Source organism: Fukomys damarensis, unplaced genomic scaffold, assembly GCF_012274545.1.
Source record: "Fukomys damarensis isolate Sample0158 unplaced genomic scaffold, DMR_v1.0_HiC HiC_scaffold_5, whole genome shotgun sequence".
Taxonomy (NCBI): domain Eukaryota; kingdom Metazoa; phylum Chordata; class Mammalia; order Rodentia; family Bathyergidae; genus Fukomys; species Fukomys damarensis.
Window position 1 is genome coordinate 24,696,311 of NW_022900917.1, and position 18,481 is coordinate 24,714,791.

Consider the following 18,481-nt stretch of genomic DNA (forward strand, 5'->3'; position numbering starts at 1 on the left):
TTTAAATTCTACTACCTAGTATCCTTTTGTTCAAAAATTATTTTATTAATTGCCTCTCTTAATTACTTTCAGAGAAATCATTTCAGTGAAGGTAGGCTGGTTCTATAGCGTAATACAAGGTAAGTAGGCATAGTTCCTGGCTTTAAGGAACTTGCAGTCTAATAAGACAGAGAAGAACACAGAGACCTATTATGCAAACAGTAAGCCTAAGAGAAGCAAAAATCTTATGTGCATTCATAGGAAGTATAGTGATTAATCTTGATCATCAGCTTGGTGGGCTTGAGAGATGCCTAGGAGATTAATAAAACACAATACTGGGTGTGTCTGGGTGGTGTGTGACTTTGGAAACTGTATCTGGTTGCTAGCCCCTTCCTCCCTGCTTCTTTCTCTGTTCCTCTGCTTCCAGAGGCTACGATCTGAGCAGCTGTCCTCTGCTATGGCCCTCCTTTGAGGGTTTCTGCCTAGGAACCAGTCAACCACGGATTGAAACCTCTGAAACCATGAGCCAAGATAAACCCTCCCCTCTTTTATTTGTGTGTGTTAGGTACATTGTTCCACCAATGAAATGCTAATGATGGCAGGAAAGAATGATGAATCAAGCGAGGGAAAAATTAGGAAAGAATTCAAGAAGGAAAAGGAATTTTGAAATGGCCACATTAGAGACCTTGAGAGTTGTGAGAACCTAAATGAGGTCAATTAAATAACAATGAGTGTTTTCCATTTGTTAAGTCACAGAGTGCATGTATTCATTTACTTAAGCAATAAATACTTAATGAATGTCTAGTCCTGAAGCCATATTCTACCAGCAGAATAAGATAGATGGGACATTATAGAAAAAGTTATAACCCAGTGAAGAGACAGGCAGTAAAAAGTAAATGAGCTGTTAAGATAATATTTCAAATTCTAGACAAGGGAGGTAAGATCTAGACACTGGAGAAAGATAACAAATAAACAATAGGAGATATATTTCAGATCATTGAAAATCTCTAAAGAGACATTTAATTGTGGACCCGAAAGATTAAAAAGAAAAGTAGCCAACCAAGGAAAAAGAAGAGTAGGAAGGGCATTCTAATCAGAGAAATAGCAAAATGCACAAAAGCTCTGAATAGGTGTAGAACTTGTGTTTGAGAAACTCAAAGTTGATGGGGCTGGAGAAAAGCAATGGAGGAAAGTGGAATGAGCAGAGACAGGAAGGGCAGGCGGTGCAGGAGCTTTAGCTACAGGGAACTAGATGTCTGCTTGTTACTTAAAATGTGATGGGAAGACATGAGAGAATGAAACAGAAATGTCATATGATCTAATTATTTTTACGCTGTTTACCAAATGAAAACTTATTGTATATAAATAAAGAACAGAAGCGAGGAAACTAGCAGGAGTCTGTTGTCATAGTTTAGGTGAGAAAAGATAGTGGTTTAGACTGGGATGCTTTCAGATGAGATAGAAATTTATGGAGCCAAGACGTATTTGCTAGGATTTGCTTTGGGCCACAGAAATATGAGGCTGTTAAAACAGGTTGGGGACTGAACACAGAGTCATGAGAATTTAGCTCCCCATCACATAACTTTGAGAGCTTTCTCTGACATCTGTAGGTGTGGGCAAGTGTCCTCTTTCAAGTTCCTGCATAATAGCAGCGGGTACTCTGCATTGTCCTACAATATAGTGTAATTACCTATTATGTGTTTGTTTCTCAACAGTAATTCCTTGAGGTCACACTTCATATTCATCTTTGTCATCTCTTACTCCTAGACCCAGATAATGTGTTGTAATATTTGTTTTATTCTGAGGATATTACAGGGAAAAGAATCAGTGTAGAAACAGATTCCAACAATTGCAGTTGAAAGGGAAATCTTCAAAGAATAAACCAGTGAATTAATCCATGCATTAATCTATAAACAATTTACAATTGCTTGCTTGTATGTTTTCAGTTTATTAACAGGAAAAACAAAGCAATTTATTTTTAGTTACATTTCAGGGTGTGTGGATAAAACAACACATTTTTAAGTATGTTTATTCTTTAATGTGGAAATATTATATGATTTATGGTTCTATAAGTTGAAAGTTTTGCACAAATAATTTTTCAGATAGAGATAATTTGGAGTAGGATGATCATGGGAAGTAAATATGTTTTATATTTATCCTTCACAGTTAATCAATAGATCAGTTCATTTTTTTGGGCCTCCTTTATCATTTCAAATACCAACTGAGCATGTCTTTATGTGTTCCAAACTTTTAGGGCCTGTCAGCATGTGCTTAGGGAAAATGGTAGAGGGGCTTCTTTGTACTTAGCAGTCTACTTGGGAGGATGCTTCAGGCACTCAGATTAAGTTTGAATTGCTTGTCTATCTCTTGAGTGGGAAAATTTTTAAGGGCTTGTAAAGAGAGCTCTTACTGTTCTGGTAGGAGTAATGCTAGTGACTGGAATTGAATCTGAAGATTTAGGTGAAAGACATAAATGGGATTCAATCTTTAAGTATATATGAAAGTATGGGGTGGGGTGACATGATTCATTTTTCTCGTGTACAAAAAATACTTATCAAAGACCAATGTAAGAATTTACATTAGAAATGCCTATTTACCCCTCTATCCACTATCCCTCTAATACGGTTGCCTATTTCTAGGCTATGTCTCCAGGCAGTTATATTTTACATTATGTAGTCCTTCATCTCTTCCCTTCTTCCCTAGTGAGGGAAGGCCTTGAAGAGCAATCCTGTATGGTCCCAGAGCTGCTTTAGATTTAATTTTCAGTGTTATTTGATTCTGTCTGGTCCACAAATATTCCTAATATAAATCCCTATCTTTTTGGAGAAGATTGAATTAGTCTCCATTCTTTCTACTCAAAGAGCAAAACTAAAAATAGTGTTGATCAGTTATGTATGAGAAAATGAAAACCTATGGTAGAAGAAAAGAATTAGGGAGAAAAAAATATTGATTTCCAGTTAAGTGCAGGGATGGCTCTGACTTTTTTTTTTTTTTTTTTTAATTTGGGAGTGGGCTGTCTCTAGGGATGTAAACTTTCTTAGAGCTCTGACTGCAGCTTCAGAATGTTGTGTATAGTTCCAGGTATAATTCCATACTTTGCAGAGAAAAATAAAGGTTATCAGGTTGAAAAAAATTCAGCTTCTTTTCCAACTCATTAAAAAAATATCAGGACAGGGACAAAGCTTCATTACAGATATTCTTTTTCTGCCATGTCCTTTATCTCTTAATATCTAATAACTCTTTCCCATCCCACTTTAACATTACCAAGTCCAAGCATGGCCATAGGAAAGTGTCCCTGACTCTGACACTGTTAGAACCCTTTTCCCATGCCCACAATTTTGTACCGTGTTACTGAATATGATCTAACACACAGGAGGTTTTATAATGTTTTCCTTATCCTTTGAATTCTCCTTCGTGTGGAATAAACTTTCTATCCTTTCACAGAGTCCTTCTACTTTTATCTAGGAACTCTCATTGAAGTACATTTCTTGAGGGACACTATTTACCTTTGGCTGGCTGAGAGACTCAGCTGATTTGCAAAAATTACCATTTTGATTTAGTCTTCAACAATATAAACATATTTAAGTTTTTCTCATCATAACCACAAAACCCATTTTTCCTATACGGAAGCATTTCTTACCCTGTTTGTCTTTTTCTTGCTATTTTTTTCAGTAGAAATAAATATCTTTTCTCTCTTCTCTTTCTCCATGAATCACAGGTGTCTTTGTCTTTTTAATGCACTCTAATGCACTTACTTTTGTATGATCATCAATAGTCACTTTAAAGCTAACTTTATGGGAAATGTTTAACTTTTATTTATTAGTTTGTTTGTTTGTTTTGTTTTTTGAGACAGGATCTCACTAGGTAGTCGAGACTGACCTGGAACTCACTATATAGCCCAGGCTGGTCTCAAACTCATAGTGATCCTCCTACCTCAGCCTCTTGAGTGCTGTGATTACAGGCATGTGCCACCATGCCAGGCTTTTATTTATAATTTAAATTTTTTTTATATACTTAAACTATAGTAACTTAAAAAGAACAGAAAATCACCACCAATTCTTCGTAACAAGTTGTTAACCATGGCTTTTGTCATTATTACATCTCTATGGATGAATCATAACTCCTCCTTTCTGTTTTACAATTATTCTGATGGTATTTATAATCCTATGGAAGCTGCTTTTCTGTCTTTCTTGTACACTCTTATCTAATACAGAAGGTGCACTCGGATATTGATGTTTCCGGCTTTACATCCTTATCTCAGCTTCTCATCCCTATCTCTTTCATGTATTCTATAGATTGTCTGAGTGAGCCCCCCTGCCCCGCTAGCTATATCTATGCCCTGTATCCCAAGGCCTGCCAGATTTCTCTAGATACCATGTTTCATGAAAATTTTCTGCAAGCACCATAATCTCCATACTCTCCCAAATGGATTTTATTATCTCCTAGTTTCCCTGCCTGTGACATCCTATGTTGACACCATTAACAACCCAGTTACATGAAATCACCTTTGATTTCCCTGGTTCATCTTCCTCAACCAGCCAGTTACCAATTAGTTTTCCTTGGCTCTCTAGCTGGGTTGGGCTTTCAACCTTTTAGTATGATATTTTTGCACTGTTTTAAATGAAGTCTTTGCCTGTAGACTTAGTCGCCTTCAATCCAATCTCCACACTGCTGCCAAAGTGATCTTTTGAAAACATAAATCTGAATACGGTGGTTAAGACTGTGGTCTTTTGAATGAGATAGAGCTGGATTGATTTATAACCAGTTCCGACACTTAGTAGCTGTAATCTTAAGCAAGTTGTTTAACCTCGCTAAGCCTCAATTTCCTCATTGGGAAATTGGGATTACTATTAGTATTTTAGAGTTTTATTTTGAGGATTAAATAAATAATCTATTTGGCACAGTGCCGTGTATATATTGCTCAACATATGATTATTGCTATTATCATGATTCTTATTGATATTATTGATACTCATTGTAGCTTTTTCTGGCTCAGTTCCTTCAATTCTTCTCTATCATGTTTAAGATCTTAACCCTTGGAGTGATAATGAAGCATTTTATGACGGTGCCTTATTTGGCTTCTTCAGCTTCATTTCCTGCTACTTTCCTTTTTCACTGTTATTTCCCTTTTCACTCTTTTTCCAGTGAGAGTGAATTATTTACAGATTTCCCAACAGTAGTCTGTCTTTTCCTTTTACTTTTTTTTGTATAGTCTTTAACAGTAGTTGACTCCAACCATTTGAGTCACTAAATCCATTGTATTCTTTAAATTTCAGTTTCAATTTAATCTTTTTTTAAATACAAGGTGTCCTGTTTGTTCTCTTCATTTCCTGAGTATATATGATTCCATCATATCATATTTTCCAGTATATTATCCTCCCCAAGAGACTGCAAATATGTTCAAGTTACCACGAGTGCACCATTCATCTCTGTATTACCAAATTCCAGGCTAGTTCCTGCCAAGTAGTAGTTGGCACTCAAATGTTGACTAGTATAAAATTTAGATAATATCGCAATGTAGAGATGACATAATACATAAAATAATTAATGATTACTTAACAAAAGTTAATGAAGTACCTAAATGAGTGCTATGGGTAAGAAGCTGTATAGTAGTTAGAAATTTTATGTTGTTTAGAAAATTTCACAGAAATGATAACAATTGAACTGCATGTTTATGGTATGAGATTTGATTAGGTAAAAAGTAACCAAGGCTTTTTAGGGAGGGGAGACTAACAACACATACACAAGGAACTGATATATATGGCATGACCCCAGTGTGGTATGCACCAAGTTGATCCTGAGATTATTGTATTTGTGTAACATTTTATATTTAATTTTTTAATTTTAAATTTTAAAAATTTGAACTGCATGTTTATGGTATGAGATTTGATTAGGTAAAAAGTAACCAAGGCTTTTTAGGGAGGGGAGACTAACAACACATACACAAGGAACTGATATATATGGCATGACCCCAGTGTGGTATGCACCAAGTTGATCCTGAGATTATTGTATTTGTGTAACATTTTATATTTAATTTTTTAATTTTAAATTTTAAAAATATATTATTTACTGACTCCATGAATATCATAGCTAAAGGCAGTGAGAGTCAAGAGATTCAAATAAATTTATAAAGTTTACAGAAAGTTCATATGGTAAAAATAGGATTTAAATTCAGTTCTACTTGACACTGAAGGATTTCTTTTTCCACAGTGAGCTGATGCACCCCATGTGAAAAGCTGTGAGATCAAAACAGTGGCAGTGGCTCTGAAACATGATTATGCTAGATCTTCAAAGTCTAGCTGAGGAGGTATTTGAATATTTTCTATTAAGTAATCACACATTCTTTCACTATCTACATGGTTAAATTGATGGTGCATCAAAATCCAGGATGGGCAGAAGCACACAGCAAGCTTGCTGCTATGAACCTTTTCTGTGCTCAGAGGTAAGCTATGTTAACAGGAAAACATTATTTTTTTCTTCATTGAGTTTATTTGTACATTGTTTTTTCTTGTCCAATGGAATGGATTTATTTATATATTTATTGTTCCTCTCATTGAGTTTTTTGGTACATTTTAGGTATACACTACAGTTACATTACTGGGATCTTATACCTTTACATGACAGGTCTTGGTTCTCATTTTTTCCCCTTGTCCCTGCCCTCCCTTCACCCCCTCCTCCTATCCCCATTTACAAACACTTTATTTCCATTTTTTCATTTTCTCATATATTTTTTTCATTTATTAGCTTTCCCCTACCCTTCCCACTTTCCTTAGACCTTTAGCCCTTTTCTTCCTATTTCACATTGTCAATTATATTATTAGAATCTTATGTACATAATATTTTTCACACCAGAGAATCTATTCAGTATTTACACATGTGTGACATTTATTTCACTTAGGAGTATATACTTAATATGTATCAATTTTTCTATGAATGAATCTAATTTCTCATTCTTTATGGCTGAGTAGTATTCAAATTTATACAAAAACCACATCCTCTTTATCCAGACTGTTGGTACATTTTAGGTATACAGCACAGTTACATTCATCATTGGGATCTTGTACCTTTACATGACAGGTCTTGGTTCTCATTTTTTCCCCATACCCCTGTCCTCCCTTCACCCCCTCCACCCTTCCCCACTTACAAAGACTTTGTTTCCATTTTTTCCTTTCCCTTATTTCCTTTCCTCTACCCTTCCCACTTCTTCTACAGCTTTAACCCTTTTCTTCCTATTTCACATTATCAGTTACACAATTTGAATCTTATTTACACTTTTAGTTTTTCACACTAGAGAAACCAGTGTTTACATGTGTGTCCTATTGATTTCACTTGAGTATGACCTCAATATTCACCCGTTTTCCTATAAATGAATCTAGTTTCTCATTTTTTATGGCTGAGTAGTACTCAGTTTTATAGAAAAACCACATTTTCTTTACCCAGTATCCAACTAATTAGCAACTGAGCTGTATCCAAGTTTTAGCTATTACAAACTGTGACACTAGAAACATGGGTGTGCATATATCCTTGTGGTATGATTCTCTTAATTCTTTTGGAAAGATACCCAGCAGAGGATGGCTGGGTCAAATGGAACTTCTAATCCTAGTTTTCTGAGGTATCTCCATGTTGATTTCCACAGTGGTTGTACTAGTCTGTACTCCCACCAACAATGGAGAAGGGTTCCTTTCTCCCTACAATCCTGCCAACATTTGTTATTGGTTGATTTCTTGATAGCAGCCATTCTTTCTGGGGTGAGGTAGAAGCTCAGTGTTGAGGAAAACATTTTGACTAGCTCTGTATAGATCTTCAAATCTCTAATTGAAGGGTGAATATTCATTACACATTTTTGGCTAATTCATTTGTTCTTTCTCGCATCACTCAAATTTGTTGATGGAAAATTAAATTACACTATCTTTTCAATAAGCTAGGTAAAACTTTAAAGCAAAGAAAATTAATCTCTGTGGAAGATGAAGGGTTTCTTAGATGCTTTAACAAGTTATTTCTACCAAATCCCACTGTCTTAGTAGGAGCAACTGGAAAGTGTGCTTACCTAAGCTTAACCTAAGAGAAATTTTCTTTTCAAAGAGTTAGAATCATAAGAAAAGATATACATATATATCACAACAACAACAACAAAAATTTTACTACAGGGCAGAAATTGTGATGAAATTGTGAAGGGTTACTTTCTATTCTGGATTTCTTTTTCATTTCTAAGCATTTTCTTTAGCATCTATTCTACGAGCTTCCCCAAAATATTATTCCAGTGACATGTTTTTTTCAAACATTAGTCAGAGTACATTTCTGTGGCTTACAAGCAATCACAACAACAACAACAAAAATTTTACTACAGGGCAGAAATTGTGATGAAATTGTGAAGGGTTACTTTCTATTCTGGATTTCTTTTTCATTTCTAAGCATTTTCTTTAGCATCTATTCTACGAGCTTCCCCAAAATATTATTCCAGTGACATGTTTTTTTCAAACATTAGTCAGAGTACATTTCTGTGGCTTACAAGCAAAATAATAACAATGGCACATGATTTAAATCTAATTGGATTTAAATATGGAAAATACTCTGTGGTGTTTTAGTATGTCAACTTGGCTAAACTGGAACTATCTTTCCCACAATCCTCTTCCCCATATGGTTCCAAGCTGAACTTTGCTAAGAAGTGAAATATTATGGAATTTTGGGCAGAAGTAAAGCAGGAGCCGTTACAAGCTGAAGGTCATGGTTACTCATAGTGTGAGACAACTGCTTACGTGTCCCCTCCCTTTGGTGTGACCACATCTTTGCAAGTGCTTTCTCTGAAGAACAGAGAATTCTGGCCTTCAAGTAAGTACAATATCAAGAAGCTCCCATATTTTATTATTCTGTCCCCTTTCTTTGGGGTGTCATTCTAGTGCCCCAGTGTACCTGGTCTTTAGCTTCCTTGGAAAACCCCGCATTGTCACTTAGTGCAGTGCTTCAGAAAGGCACTTTGCCCTGATTCTTTAATTTCCATTTTTGGTCTATTTTTCTAACTTCTATAACAATTGTGCAAGATTTTATTCTTATAATAAAATTTTTCATTTCTTAATACTTTTAGAGGTTCTATTTCTATTATTACACCCTGATTGTTTCAGTTTTTGTTGCCAAAATTGGTTCCACAAGAGCAGAATATTACAGATAGCAATGAATAATAGATTCACTGCTGATTACATTGAAAAACATGGATGTTGTTACTGGGAGTAATAAAAGGGACACTGGTAATCTATGATATGCAATGGTAAAACTCTAAAAACAAAAATTATCATCTTATAGCATTTTTAAAAAAACAGGTCATTACCTGTGTTAATGGTAACATCCAAAAGTTTGGATTTAATGACAAAGTTTTGGGTCATTAAGTAGATGCTGTGGTAGAATACTTTAATGAAAGTTAATATAACACTGTTGACTGATTACACTAGAAAATATGAAGAAAGAAATGAACTTAAGGTTTAGGTTTCAAGATTAATGTCTTGGAAATGGATTAGAAAGCCTTTATTTTTTTTTTTCTCTGAGTGAGAGAAACTCATACTATCTACAAAATTTCATAGAACCAAACCCAAAACCTACTCTAAAGGGTGGCTGGACTGTAGTTCAACCTAGCCTTTCAGTATTTCTTAAATTAAGATAAAGTATTGATTGAGAAGCAGTAGGGCCACAAAAATGTGATGGGAATATATGGTTCTAACAATGCAAAAACTTGAAGTTTTTAATTATATTAAGCCTCATTTGCCGCAGGAACAGACTTTCCTCCCAAGTTTGAGGAATTCAGTCTCTCTTTGCCTGGAGAACTCAGTTGTCCTGAACTTTACTTCCTGATCCCCATCTACATATCTACCCCACCGTTTCTTTCCGCTTATAAATTGAGGTGTTGTAGGTCAGATAAAAATTATGTCCTAAATACAGGAACATATGGTACACACTAAAATAATTCTTTTACATACTTTATACTTACATAAACAGAAACCTGGGGTTTATGTGTGGAAAGGGATTAAACCTGTATTGGAAAGAGTGGGAGAATTTAATGATGGGACAGGTTGAATTTATTGAAATCAGTTCAGAGAACAGTTTCTGTCCTCAGTGTAAATGACTAGTAATTGGCACTAACTATAGGCTTGATAAGTTGGCTAAAATCAAGCTACTAGAACTTCCTTGGTATAGTTTGGAGGAATTATCAAAAGGGTTACAAATATTGAAAGACCTGTTCACTTCATCTTCCTTATATGCTTGACCCATATAAAAGTTTGAAAGATACTTTTTTAAGGCTTTGAGAAATACATTGATGAAAGTAGAATCATCACCCTACAGGAGCTCAGCGGTGAGTCTTTGCTCCAGGATAGGAATAAAAGTAGGAAGCCTTACTATCAAAATAGAATTCCTAACTTAATAGAGATGATAGGATCCCAAAGTGGCAGGGGCCAAGCAATAGCACTTAACTGTTAGAGACAATGTGGGCAAAATTTATGTAATAGGTAGAGCAGTAATCAGAATGATTATTTTCCACATTTTGTCATTAGGCAGTCTGTCATGGTGTCCCAAGGACTGAATGCATATGTGATTTGCTAAATTCTTACTTTATTTGTAGAAATGGAAAAACTGAGTCTATTGAACAGAAGTCTAACTTGAATCACTGAAATAGATAAGCAATTTCCATTTTGTGAGCTAGTTCACATTTCTAGGGCATCTTGAATGAAAGGGTGCCAGATTTCTTTCAGGAAGGGCTTTGCACTGCCAAAAACTTACACAATGTATTTTCCTCTAATCTTCCCCTAAAGAATATGTGCCCATTTACAAGGGTGTGTTGAGAAAGGGAGAATTACTATTGTAAACTCGACACTATCTCTGATGAGCCAAAATTTCCAGAGACATAAAATTCCAGGATCATTCTCCAGTCAGGAAAGGGGAATTAGATGGTCAGGATGTTAATGATGTTTTGCTTGAGTTTGTTCCACTGGGAACACAAGCCCACCCTGTGTTTCTTTTTTTCCCTCAGTGCCAGAATGTCTAACTGGAATAGTCATACGTGTATAAGAAACTCACAGAGCACTCATACTGATTTCTAGATCCATGGATTGAGAATTTCTATGGTGGAAATACCTAAGAGAAAAGCATTTGGAATAACTTCTGCCTATAAAAATAGTGAACTAAAGGTAACACTTCTTCCTGTATGGGTTTTAAGATTAGTGTCACCATCAAAAACTTAAGAAAGTAGAAATCATTACCTGTAACACATATCACTTTCACATCTAACTTTCCTATTTTGTCTGTGCAGAAGATAATGTTAGAAAATGACTTAGTCAGATGGTAAATTCAGTTGCAGCAGCTCTTTCAGATGTGTTTTTTTTTCCACTAGAGCAGATCAAAATATTCCCTGTTATGCAATTAATTTGTTGAATTATTTTCTTTCTGTTACTAGAGACAATGAAAAGCAGATAACTTTCATTTGGCATAGCCAAGAATATATCTTTCTCTTCAGACCTAAAGCAAATTTCTAGCTGTTTGTATAATCTAGTCTCTAGGGTCCTTGACCATCTTTACAATTCAAGAATATACAACTTTTCTAATATTCAATAATATTCAACTCTCTATTCTCACTGCATATATATATTTCACTGCATATATATATATATATATATGCAAAATATATGTTGCACAAAAATTAAAAATGACTCTACCTGAGGAAAATTGTATATGTTATCAATGGTCCAGAGAATGTTAAGATAAACACAAAAATTAAAAATGACTCTACCTGAGGAAAATTGTATATGTTATCAATGGTCCAGAGAATGTTAAGATAATGTCCTCCCAAGGTGAAGAACAAGTTGGCCCCTCCTGCTATAAAGAGAAAAACCTCAGGGTCTCATGGACCCTTTTGGGCTATAAAGATAACATTTATTTTATTATTGATTAACTTGGAAGGTTGCAATTCTGTGCAGGTTTAGAGGAAGGCTCAATTTTGAGCCACTTGACTACCAAATTTGCGATGTGTGACATGTCTGTGAAAGATAGAAATGTTTTATAGAATTTTTATCAGGACCTTATCAGTAAATTACAGTTCAAATGATTAGGATTTTGGAGAAATATCAATATGACTTCTTCAAATGAAAAAAGCCTCTTTCAAAAGACTTCTGCTTTGTTACTGGATCCCAGAAGAGCCTGAACTATATCACTCTAGGTCATCAAGTTATCACATAACCTGTTATGTCCATTGAGGATTGGTTGTTGACTTGTCCTACTGAGCCTTAAATTTGAGCATGTAGAGCTTTATTCCACCAATAAATGGCAGTGGTGTATATATAAGATCCTGAGCTTGAGCATGTCCTTAGGCACAAGTGAATTTCATCTACAATGGTTCAGATTCTCATGCTGCCTACTCCCTATCATTAACCCATATTTATGGCTTCATCTACTGAGGAATAAGATCTTTGGACTGTCATATGGTTCTGCATGATATGCAGGCATTGCCTAAAATGACTAATGGTTTAGTTTAGAAGGAACACAGTTTGAATACTGGTATCAAGATGATCTTTAGAAATGGTGTATGTACCTCTAATTGGGAAGAATATGAATATATTTGTGTTTTTAAATAATTAGGTAATTATGATCACTTGTCCTGTGAACATCAGTAATGGTCATCTCATTCTTATACAACAAGTACCTGATAAAACGGTGACTGTTTTAGAAAACTGAACTTTTGCTTACTAAGGAAAGTCTGATTAGAGCTGTTGCTAAATTTCCTACTTTCAAGATCAGAAGCCAGAGCTTAGTTCTGGCAAGGCATTATTCCCCAAGGGTGACCAGTGATCAACCTATAGGCAGATTGATCTCACTGAATAAGTTCCATTGTACCATAATGGAAGGGCAGTTTTTTTCTAAATTAGGGTTTCTGAATATGAATTTTGTTTTCTCTGTACAAAATATTTCCAAAACCAATATCTGTGAACTTTCAGAAACCTTATTCATTGGTAGTTCATAGTAGTTCACACATCAAGTTTGTGATAAGGAAACTAATTTTGCAGCTAATAAAATCTAGCATTGGCCCATGTTATGGAAATTACTGATCTTATGTTCCTCATCATGCTGAGACAGCTGGCCCAATGGGTGGATTAGACGGTTTTTTGAATACTCTGCTGTAGCACCAGCTGGGTGGTAGCACTTTGTGAGCTGGGATTATTTTATTCAGGATATAGCATATGCTCTAAATCTGTGATCAGTGTATGATGATATTTCTCCCAAGGCATTCCAAGGTCCATGAATAAAGAATTGAAAATTGGAATTTTTTGATATTATACTAAAAATTTCAATATTGAAGTCTCTGCTTCTGCCCCTACAACTTTTAGATTTCTTTGTTTTGAGTTATCTCCTGCTCCATATCCAGCTTCCCTTCCATTATACCAGGTGTATTTGACTTTTTATTTGAGATAGTGCATGAATCTTATTTGCATCTATCGGGGTTTGGTGTTGGTGGATACATTAGCTAACAAAAGATGAAATTATATCTTCAAGATTCCCCATCATCTTTTGCACCCTATATGCTCAATCATAAATATGAGCTTAAAATTGATCAATATACATGAAAAAATCAGGATCAGTGCATTGTTATGACCCTTAAAATTTTCTGTCATTTAAGCCATATGACTCCTGTTTCTTCACCTTGTAAAAGTGCAGATACCTCAGTACTTTGGGTGTGAGATGCTAAGTTTATTCCATTTAGTTTGAACTTGTGCCCTCCGCTTTCATGTGAAGAGACAGGAAAAAACACTTCTTTCTATTCCTTTTCTTAATTTTTCAAGACAGCTGGACTGTTGCCCAGTCATATTGGCAAATCACACTCCTAATTTATGCAGAATATGATAAAGCCCATGCTTGCTGATTTTTATTGCATAGAAGCATATGGAACCAAAAAGTGCCAGACCCAGCTTTGCACTCCAGGAATGTGTAGGAGGGCTTACCAGCATTTACAGGGTGAAGAAAAAGGAGACATGAGTAAAACTCATAAGACAGTCTAAGTTTTCTTTCATTACCCTCACTTTTGGGAATTTTAGGATATATTTCTGTAAGGGATATATTTATGGAAAAATATATTATTTAAGTGTACATGACATTTTTCTTCTTAAAGGAATACTTTTTATTTTTCTGAATCTTTTTTGTAAGCCCCTTTAAAAAACTTAAATATGCATCATTCTCAATTTTTAAAAAAGTAATTTTCCCTCTATACCTATGAGAATTTTATGCAATTGGAATATAGTTGAGTTATACTAAATTAAATGAAAACTTCTCATTCAATTTCAAGAAGTAAAATAAGGGAGTGAAAATGAAATGAGATTTTATTTTCTAATTTAACTACTGTGTTAATTGTTTTAATGCTCTAATTGTAGCCTGGTAAATACACACCATGGAGGAAGTCTTGGATTTCCCTGGACACATTTTTACATGATGGTCTTTTGTACTTGTTATAAACATTAAACTGTGCTTGATTCTCTAGGATCTATTAACACTCATTCTCAGAACATCAACTCTCTCCATATGTGAAACCAATGAGAGTTCTAGTTAATGGGGCAGATCTATTCCCTGGAGGCTGCACCTAGCCTTGCCTTATAAATAAATATGTTGCTGTAGTTCCAAATATTAAGCAAGTTTTTATTAAAACAAATGTCCCTACCCATTCAAGCAGACAAAAGCACCATGCCTGAGTGAGGAATCAAAAAAGCCCCAAACCATCAAGATGGGAGATATTTTAGATTAAAATGAATGTTTCAGTTTGTTTATTTATACATATTTTTATGAAAATGGATACAAATACAAACATACATTAGCTTCCAAGAATTATAGTAAAATACTATGGTTTTAAAGCAGAACACCATTACTGTTTATTTATTTATTGTAGCAAATTGTTTATTTGCCTTCTAGCACAGTCACTTTTTCCCTGCTAATGATTGTCTGATTTCTCTGCAGTAAATACTCCTTTTTCAGCTCTTTGAATTAGTGGGGCACTTTCTGTAGGTTGAAAATGACAGAAATGGTCCAAACCTCAATGAGTACATCAGTATCATTGGTTTAGTTAAGTTCTTGTGATCCCTTAAGACTAATTGAGAGGCAGGGATACTCTTTCTTTTTCTTTCTTTCTTCCTTTCTTTCCTTTGTTTTTCTTTTTCTTTCTGTATTAGGATAAATTTCTTTTGTTTTTCCTATTGGATATGAACCTTACAGGATTAGTGACTATTTCCACTGCAGTAATTTTGCAATCATTTTGAAAAATGGGGCCAACTTCAAAAAAGCAAATGTGAAGAAATAAAGGTGAAGAGAATGATCTTTGATATCATGATTCAAGCCCTGGAGGAGCTAAGCTGTGTGTCATCTCCTGAGTGCCTAGTTATTTGATACAACATACCCTCCTCTCTACTCTTTTAATTTGACTTTTTACTAACAACAGAAATAATTTTCACTGCTATATTCAAGAAAAATAATGGCACAGCTGTTGATACTGGGGCGAGAGTAGGGTGAAAAAGGCTTCCCAGAAAAATGGCATTCAAATTAAGTCATCAGAAATATATATTTAAATAAAATTGGTCTGATTCCTAATTAAATTGGGGTTTCTTCAAATCCAGTACAGCATACAGGACATGGATACAAGCTATTTCTTTGGGACATAATCCCAGGAAATATGAGAGTGTAAGAGAGGGAATAGGGAAGATGATACAAGAAAGCAAATAAAAGGATAATTTACAAGGAAATTATGCTGGCTAAACGGCCAAGGAAGCCACTGAATTTATCCATTACTCCCTTCCAGAATGGTTGCTTGTTGTTCCTGGGGTCTTACCTCCTCTATAATTTTTGGCTGTGTGCAGGAGAATATTCTCTGTGGCGCTGGAGGGAGGTAATGGGGGATAAAAGAGGCATAGACTGTCAGTGTGCTGGGAACTAATTGCAGGTAAACTGACGTGAGCCAAGCGATGTGGGGTGGCATCAACTTCATCTGTTACAATTTCCATTTTCTGTAAGAAGTCCTACTCTCATTATTTTCATGAATTCCCAAACACTTATATTTTATTATTATTATTTTTTTGGTACTGGGTTCCTAACTCCAGTGAATGGTTTATTTCATTGTGGTTGTTTTCTTCCTTCAGCTTTGTGTTGAAACACATGCTGAAATTTAAGCCACTTATTTTTGATTTCCCCTGAAATCTTATATGTGTTTTGATGGAAGTGCGTGCAGAACAATCTTCAGAAGATAAGCCCAGTGGGAGAGTTTTCAACTCTGTAATACAAATACCTTAAAGTTTAGTGTTGAACATTCTCACCCTTGAAAAGTTTGTCATTTTTATCCTAGGCTGGGTTCCTTAGGATTTTGGGAACAATTCTGAGAAGAGGATTCTTGGTCAATGATTTATGGAGGTAGTGGTTCGAGGGGAATCTGAAAGTTGATGAAGAAAACAGGCTGGGAGAAGGGGAAACATGAGACAGCAACGTGGGTTCAAGTGGTCCCAATTTGAACTTGAACGTGAAAATGGCACCAAGGTATTGTCCTTGAAAGGGACAAAGGAGTAGCCTTTTTCACCTCTGTGTTATATTCAGTGATTGTCTATCTCTCCGGAAAAAGGTGTAAGCTCTCAAGAGTTTTTGGGTCAAGTGGCTCCTATTGTTAATAGGAAACTATAACAAAGGGACAGGCGTTAGCTGGTAATGGTCAATCCACAGAGGCCTTGGTCTTCTCCTAATGTTATCATCTTCCTTTTTCTCTTAAGAATCCCCTTTCTTCACTACTTTCTGTGCAGAATTACCACTTCTAAATACAAGCCTACTTTTTAAAAAATATGTTTTTATTGGTACATTTTAAGTATACAATATAGTTACATTCACCTTTGAGATCTTGTACCTTTACAGGATGTATCTAGGTTCTTATTTTTTTCCCTATTCTCCTAGCTTCCTTTCCCCCCTCCACCTTTCTCTATTTACAAATACTTTGTTTCCATTTTTTCTTATTTTTTTCTTTTCAAAATGAATAATTGATATTATGTAATGGGAAGAAAAGTTCTAAAGGTGTTGGGGAATGGGAGGGGTAGGGGAAAGGTAAGAAGGGAAAAGAAAAGCAAGTCTACTTTTTTGGGGGAGGTTGAGACAGGGTCTCACTATGTAGTTGAGACTGACCTGAAACTTACTATGTAGCTCAGGCTGGTCTCAAACTCACAGCGATCCTCCTGCCTCAGCCTCCCGAGTGCTGGGATTACAGGTGTGTGCCACCACGCCCGGCTAACTCTACTTTTGATACTATACGAAACTTCTTCTAAAACGAGGTATTTTTTTGTCTACCAAGGGCTCACAAATGTGCTCAGTCAACTCAAGCACCACTTGGTTGGTTAATTCTTATTCTTGTTTAGTTTCATGAAAAAGCTGAAAAAGACCTTGAAATGTCAGCTTTCCACTGTCCCTTATCTATTTCTAAATGTGGAATTATAGTTTGTCATTGAAATGAATGGCCACATTAACAGGAGAGCTGATATCAGCTTTGACATTAAACAGCAGTGATTTTATCTATGTAAAAGATGAATCACAACCAGATGAGGAAACAAGTTAACTTTCAAGAGATAAAGAAGCCAGTGAAAACATGCAGAAAAATGGACATAGTAACCTTAGGAAATGTGCAAACTGTTAAGCTTGGCTTGAAGTCAGATTGTGGAGGGAGATGGGGGCGGGGCATGATTAATGAGCTGCAGAGATAGGTAGATAGATGTCATAGCTATAATGGTCCGATATGTGATGCGACAGAGTTTATGCTTTTTCTGGAAAGCATGATGTTGCATGTAGATTGGAAAGTAAAAAATATTATTCCTTCTCCATCTTCCTTGGCAAGTATGCCCTTGAGAAAGGCAAGTCTGGGAAGTGTAAAAATATTTCATATTTTACACAAACATGAAAAATGATATATCTAAATAAAGATTATAGCAGTAGTGATAAAGAGAACACTAAGTTTAAGGAGAAAAGACAGGATCAGAGGGTAACAGCACATAGAAAAGGGAATATGAATATTTAGGAAACACTACCTGCTTTTAGATTGCTTACTTCTATTTTGCTAATTCTTCTTTTTTTGGGGGGTACCAGGAATCGAACTCAGGTCCTTGTGCTTGTGAGGCAGTCGCCAGAAACACTGAGCTAAATCCCTGGTCCTATTTTGCTAATTCTTTCTTCTGCTAATCTCATTATTTCTACTCTCTCAGTGAAACAAATTTCTTATTATGCTCTGTGTATTAGTCTATAGCCCATCACACTGTAGATATCTTTATATCTTTAATATAATAAATATGAATTTCTAAATACATATCAATTAAAACAGCTGCTTCGAGTTGTACAAATGTAGAATAATTTATTTAACAACTTATTATGTTCACCTAGATTGTTACTTTCCTAAAATATTACATTTAGTCCTATTATTTTTTTATTTTTTAATTGTCTCCATTTTATTAGCACATGTATACTATCATAT

At 35.2% G+C, this 18,481-nt stretch overlaps 1 long non-coding RNA gene across 1 annotated transcript in view; it reads left to right on the forward strand.

Moving 5' to 3' along the window:
* The first annotated feature begins 11,038 nt into the window (after positions 1-11,038).
* Positions 11,039-18,481, forward strand: part of LOC104849207 — a 336,781-nt gene continuing 329,338 nt past the window's right edge. Inside the window, exon 1 of the long non-coding RNA XR_776671.2 lies at positions 11,039-11,150. This is a non-coding gene — a long non-coding RNA (uncharacterized LOC104849207). The remainder of the gene's footprint in view (positions 11,151-18,481) is intronic.